At 33.6% G+C, this 6432-nt stretch overlaps 2 non-coding genes and 1 pseudogene across 2 annotated transcripts; 1 reads left to right on the forward strand and 2 right to left on the reverse strand.

Moving 5' to 3' along the window:
• The first annotated feature begins 1107 nt into the window (after positions 1 to 1107).
• On the forward strand, positions 1108 to 1320 carry LOC113369437. Its single transcript, XR_003366492.1, has one exon. It is a non-coding gene; the product is annotated as a small nucleolar RNA U3 (small nucleolar RNA).
• A 2433-nt stretch (positions 1321 to 3753) lies between these two features.
• LOC113369438 lies at positions 3754 to 3966 on the reverse strand. Its single transcript, XR_003366493.1, has one exon. It is a non-coding gene; the product is annotated as a small nucleolar RNA U3 (small nucleolar RNA).
• Positions 3967 to 6103: 2137 nt separating this feature from the next.
• LOC113369439 lies at positions 6104 to 6284 on the reverse strand (annotated as a pseudogene).
• Between the last annotated feature and the right edge of the window lie 148 nt (positions 6285 to 6432).

Here is a 6432-nt window from a genome sequence, read left to right on the forward strand (position 1 = left end):
ATCCTGGGACCGTCACTGTTTAACGTCTACATTCACGACATACCCACTGACGCCGACACCACCTTACTGACGTTTGCTGACGACACTGCCATATACAAATCATCACGATCACCGACGCTACTGACTACAAAGATACAGACACACATAGACAAGCTGACGAAATATACTGACAATGGCAGATCAAGATCATCCGCAAAAGACGGAGGCAATTTATTTACTTTACTAAGAGCCGAAATGCCATGACTAGACTGACTGACTTAGACAAAATTAAAGTATTAAACTGTGAAGTTGAGTGGTCCAAGATGTCAAATATCTTGGTGTGACCCTGGACCATAGACTCAGCTTCACAAAACATATTAATACGAAATTGGACAGGCTTACGGGATGTTAAATCTACTGAGACCTCTCTTGAACCACAACGGCCCGCTAAGCGTGAAGAACAAGCGAACACTTTACTTGACACTGATAAGACCGATACTGACATACGGCGCTCCGGCATGGAACGCGACGACTAAGACTAACTTACGGAAACTACAGACATTACAAAATAAGACACTACGACTTGTACTCAACAAAATAGGGACCCACTGACTAGACATTACTACTCTTCAAAATACATACACAAACAGACTGACGTACCGACAATACTCGACTACATAAAAAAGCTCACTGAGAATTTTTATCTAAAATGTGGGGATCATCCTAATATGAACATCGCGGGCCTCGGCCAATACACAAGAGATGATATTTGGTATGGCAATCACGCCATGCCAAATATATACTGATCGACCCATAGCGGCAATTGAAACTTGGCTCGACGCAAAATTCTCCCTCAAAGTGAATAATCTTTTTTGTTTTTCTCCTTTTTGAGTTATTATGTGTTATTATAAATAGTGCTAAGTGATTTTTTTTGGGGAATAAATTTTCTTTCCTCTTTTTTGTCACAGAATTATGTCACAACTTGTATTCTGAAATACTTATTATTGTATTGATAGAACAAATATGAAGGATGAAATACCTACGGGTAAAAATCCAAAATGAGAAATGCTATGTACACATACATATCTACTGAAATATATTTATTTATTATTATTATTATTATCCAGCAAGATCATACTTCACAGGATCATTTCTGTAGTATGTCTTCACAATCTCTTCACTCAAACGTGGAGTTGATGCGACCTCGACGATGAGTCGTAGCATCGCACCCTGAGCGTGAGAAAGATGATCGAACTTCATTTGGAGTTTGATCATCGTCGATGACCGTTCGCCAAAATCCCTCGTGGATTCTGGTCATGGGTGTGATGCTTTCTGAGAGGTCTCTTTAAACATTATATATTTTATAACGTTTCACGGGACTTGATCTTGACTGCGTTCTAATAACAACGAGGCCCAATTTTATGCACTTTTCATGTTTTCTTCTTATTCAAATGAATGATACATACAAGGACAGTAAAAGTTTCAGCGAGATACAAAAAATGTCAACTTATTTTTAAATTGGTTGTGAGCCCGGTCAACCTAAATCAGTGTTACAATAATTAATAATTTAACTAAATTGTTTAAAATTGTTATAAAAGCAATCTTAATGTCCTCATCGATTTGATGCGAGCTAAAAAAAATGGCAAAAGGTCAAAAGTCAAAAAATGATTTTTTTGCAAAAAAGCAACTTAATTTATTCCAGGGAGTTATAATTACAAATGTTTCGACATCTTTTTTGTCTCGTTTTTTCCCGATCTTCTTCTTATTCACTTAGAGTATAAGCTTTTCCTGGTTTAATGAAATGAATAATTTGTTCAGTTCGAGTTCGAGCAGTTCCTCGCAAATAGTCACAAACAAATCACGGTTTATTTAAATGTTCAAAACTAAATTTACTGTTGAAAATATATCAGTTAAACATGCTAATAATGATACTGATGACTAATTATTGAAACAGCGATGGAGCAATTTAATGTGACAAAGTACTTTTGTTGTTGGTGAAGATTTACTCATCTTACATACTGCTTTGATTCCAACTGAATGATTTTTATTTTTTTTTAAACCAGAAAAGCTTATACTCAAAGTGAAGAAGTAGATCTAGAAAAACTGTACGAAACATTTGAAAATTACGACTCCCAGTAGTAAATTTAGTTTTTTTTTTATGTTTGCCAACAAATTCAAAAATATTATTCTGTACGTGTTCTGAAACAAATAAAATCACAACAGACCCGTGAAAAAAAATGAGCTAAGCACACAACTTACGTTTCAAGGTGTTCGAACTTCTTTAAAACGGTGGCTCTGAGCGAAAACAGTATCGTTGCATTTTGTACATAATTTTATGCTCACTACAATATTGTTTCGGTGCGAACATAAAATTTAGTGATGTGCCAAGTCGAATCAAGTGATTCGAATCATTCGAATCAAGCCTTTAACGACTTGATTCGAATCAGATTTTACTTGATTCGAATCAACTCGCATCAAGCCGCGAAATATTTACTGTGATAAAATATGTATTAACACAAATTTTTCATAAATATAAAATTTTTCATAAATATAAATATAAAAAAAATGTTTTAATTTAATTCAATATTATAATAATATAAAAAATAAATATCATAATATAAAAAATAAATAATGAATTAATCATGCGAGCCACCCGACTTTAATATGCTTAAATGTATCAGCCAACTCCAATCGTCTTTGTGTGACTTTAACCGCATTCATCGACTAACTATATCATCCGACTTGATATGACTCAAACCGAATCAAGCGGCGATATGAGTTATTCCGACTTCATGACTCAAACCGAATCAAGCGGCGATATGAGTTGTTCCGACTTCATATGAGCCAACTCGAATCAAGCGGCGTTATGAGTTGTTCCGACTTCATATGAGCCAAACCGAATCGAACGGCGTTACGAGTTATTCCGACTTCAATTCTGATTCGAATCATCCCGACTTCAAGCCGTTCGAGCGATATGAGTTCAAGCGCTATGAGTTAACCGTATGGGCGATACAATGCGTCGTCGTTCTTGCGTGTTTATTTATTTTACGGAGCGCTGAGAGCGATTTTATTCGTGAAATATCAATACCCAATTTTGATAATAATTAAGTGTTTTAGATTTTCAAATGTTATCAGAATAAACCACTCGAAATTATGAAACGAGTTTCGGGAATCTTTCAATATAATTAGTAGTTTAGTAGTTGTTCTTTTGAAACAACTACTAAACACCAGAAAGTCAGTAAATAATATGTTAACTTCTGATTATGTAAGTAATGGCAAATTCACATTAATGAAATTAACTTTCAGCTCTCAGTTTAGATGCGATCCTTTACTGATTACATAGTAAAATAAACAATCGACCCATGATTCCAAATATTATTTTATATGCTTTAGTGATGCACAATTGTTTGATAATCTATTATTGTAAATTAATTTGAAGATATGTTTTAGCCGTTCTCAAAATTACATTGTTTTTAATAATTTTCAGAATATACTTTTTGATAGTGATTTATGTTTACAATTTCTACTTTGTCGGTTATATTGGTTAAACTGACAATTTTGATTATAAATTTGGATCACTTTTACTAAATTAATACATACATCATTCATTTTTTTTGTCCATATATATACTTCATTCGAGTTGATTCGAATCATGATTCGAATCAGGTTTTTTTTCTGATTCGAATCATTCGAATCGGGAATTTTTCGAGTCGGCACATCACTAATAAAATTCGCAAAAAAGTCATCTCCACAATAATATAAAGTTTAAAAGAGACCTCTCAGAAAGCATCACACCCATGACCAAACTCCACGAAGGATTTTGGCGAACGGTCATCGATGATGATCAAACTCCAAATGAAGTTCGATCACCTTTCTCACGCTCAGGGTGCGACGCTACGACTCATCGTCGAGGTCGCATCAACTCCACGTTTGAGTGAAGAGATTGTGAAGACATACTACAGAAATGATCCTGTGAAGTACGATCTTGCCGAAACGACGTTTCGACCGAGGCAAGCCAAATTCTTTCAGGTTCGTGCGGCGATTACAGGTTTACGTGACGCCGCTATACGAAGCAGTGACATCTACCGTTTCACTCTTGCTATTTATAGAACGCGGTTGTATATGTATTAAGAGTCTAAGGGGCGAATTCTCGGATAAAATAAAATAAAATATTAAGGTAATTCTTTGTTACGCGTCTATAATCGTATGAGTTGATAGTCACGTGGTTTAAAAAGACTATGTATTCGCTGTGTGATCAGGCGTTTTACACATAAACCTCAAAAAGACTCAAATGTGAAATAATTATAAGTATGTTCAAGATATTAACTGAAAATCGTATTGATTAGTTTTTAGTGAAAGTAAAAAAAAATATTTTCAAAATAAACAGTTGCAATATTTATCTGAAAAGTTTAATTTTAATTTTTATTGAATAAAACGAATATTTTTACGTATCGGAAAGTTCATGCAAGGGAGGAGCCTGCTTTAGAGGTTGCTCGGTTTTTCATTTTTTCGATTTTTTCGATTCTTAATTGGCGGTAAAGATAGAAAAACTAAACATCCTGTCGAAACGAGACAAAATTGATTGTATTCAGAATTGAATTCTCTTCTAGTTGAACCTAAAAAACCTTAAAAAAGTTGTAATTACCCCACTTTTTAAACAATCTAAAGTGAATTTTTTTATCAAAAAAAATGATTTTTTATCGCAAATTTCTCACTTTTTCTGGATTTTTTTCAGGTTCTACTAGAATCTATACTATTGAAAATAAATTTGTTTTGTTTTTATATTTTATCCGGATGGAAATTGTGACCTGCATCTTTCCCACCAAATGACGTCTGCACGCTCGTGGCTTATCAGCAAAATCCTTGTACCCGACATATTATGAAATATATTTCAATGAAAAAAATTGAGAAGAATATTGAAATATATAACAATAAAATCTGAAAGATTTATTCCAATTAAATATTTATTTACTTCTTTAAAAATACCGCAAAACCCGATTTTTTAAAGCCTCTAAAGCTCTGGTTTAAAGAACCAGGCTTCCCCTTAAGGGTAAACGACACTTTGTATAGTTTTAAATAGTTTTAGTTTTTTTACACTAAATAAAGTTTCGGAATTTAGCCTAAACGTAAGGATTTTAATTAATCTTACATATAAAAATTACATCAAATACATATTGTCCATAAAAGGAAAATAAAATAGTGAAACATATGATCCTGATGTACTAAAAATATGAATACACTATATTTTTTTATTAGAATCAATTAATTAAAAAAATAATGTGCTAAAATGATTATTTTTATGAAAAAATAAAGAATTGAATAAAAACAATAAATTCGACTTATTATAAGAAAAATGCTATGTCAGGTGTGGGGTTCGAACTCCCTCTCGGGAACCAGAGCTTAAATCTGGCGCCTTAGACCGCTCGGCCAACCTGACTGATGATTGTACTGAGACCTTAACTGCATTAACTTGAAATTGGTAGCATATTGCCTTAAAGAAAGTTGTATGAACTTCCCGATACGTGTAGCTAATCGACATCAAGATTTAGAACTAGCTATTTAGATAAAATGTTCGACTGTTTATTTAGAAAATAAATTTACTTTATTTAAAGACAATTTTCAATTGATATCTTATTTATAATGTCTGTAATTATATAAATTAAATTAATTTATCTAGCACATTTAATTTCATTCATTTCGGGTTTTAAACATGTTTTTTATTTCAGGGTGGGCGGCCGTTTCAGCAATTTGAGTTACGGCACGATGCTATACAGCAGTAGTCATCACACATTTTAGGCCACAATAATTTTAAGAACTGTATAAAACACGATAATTCAGCTTTTGAGAGAACGAGAGCGTACGATTTTATTAATTAAAAAAATAATTGACTTGTATTGACAAAGTGAACAACCGATTAAATTTGTTTTAGGCAAGGTAGACAAGTCCAGCGGTTTCGGAAATCTGGTGAAAACAGTTAAAAAAGTGCCATTTGACTCTCAAAAAAATATCATTACACATTTATTGGTCTTTTTGTCATAAGTCGCTTGGTTGCCAGGCTTCCTAATGGGGGGAACTTTAACTTACTTCTACGAAAAAGTCATATATATATTATGTTTAAACAAAGACCTCTCAGAAAGCATCACACCCGTGACCAGAATCCACGAGGGATTTTGGCAAACGGTCATCGATGATGAAAAACTCCAAATGAAGTTCGATCATTCGATCGTCGAGGTCGCATCAACTCCACTTTGAGTGAAGAGATTGTGAAGACATACTACAGAAATGATCCTGTGAAGTATGATCTTGCCGAAACGACGTTTCGACCGAGGCAAGCAAAATCTTTTCAGGTTTGTGCGGCGATTACAGGTTAACGTGACCCAGGTATACGAAGCGGAGACATCTCACGTTTCATTTTCACCTCTTGCTGTTTATAAAATGAGTATTTTAAGTATA

Source organism: Ctenocephalides felis, unplaced genomic scaffold (assembly GCF_003426905.1).
Source record: "Ctenocephalides felis isolate EL2017-DRISC unplaced genomic scaffold, ASM342690v1 CF-g0.4_SCAFFOLD_01347, whole genome shotgun sequence".
In the NCBI taxonomy this organism is placed as follows: domain Eukaryota; kingdom Metazoa; phylum Arthropoda; class Insecta; order Siphonaptera; family Pulicidae; genus Ctenocephalides; species Ctenocephalides felis.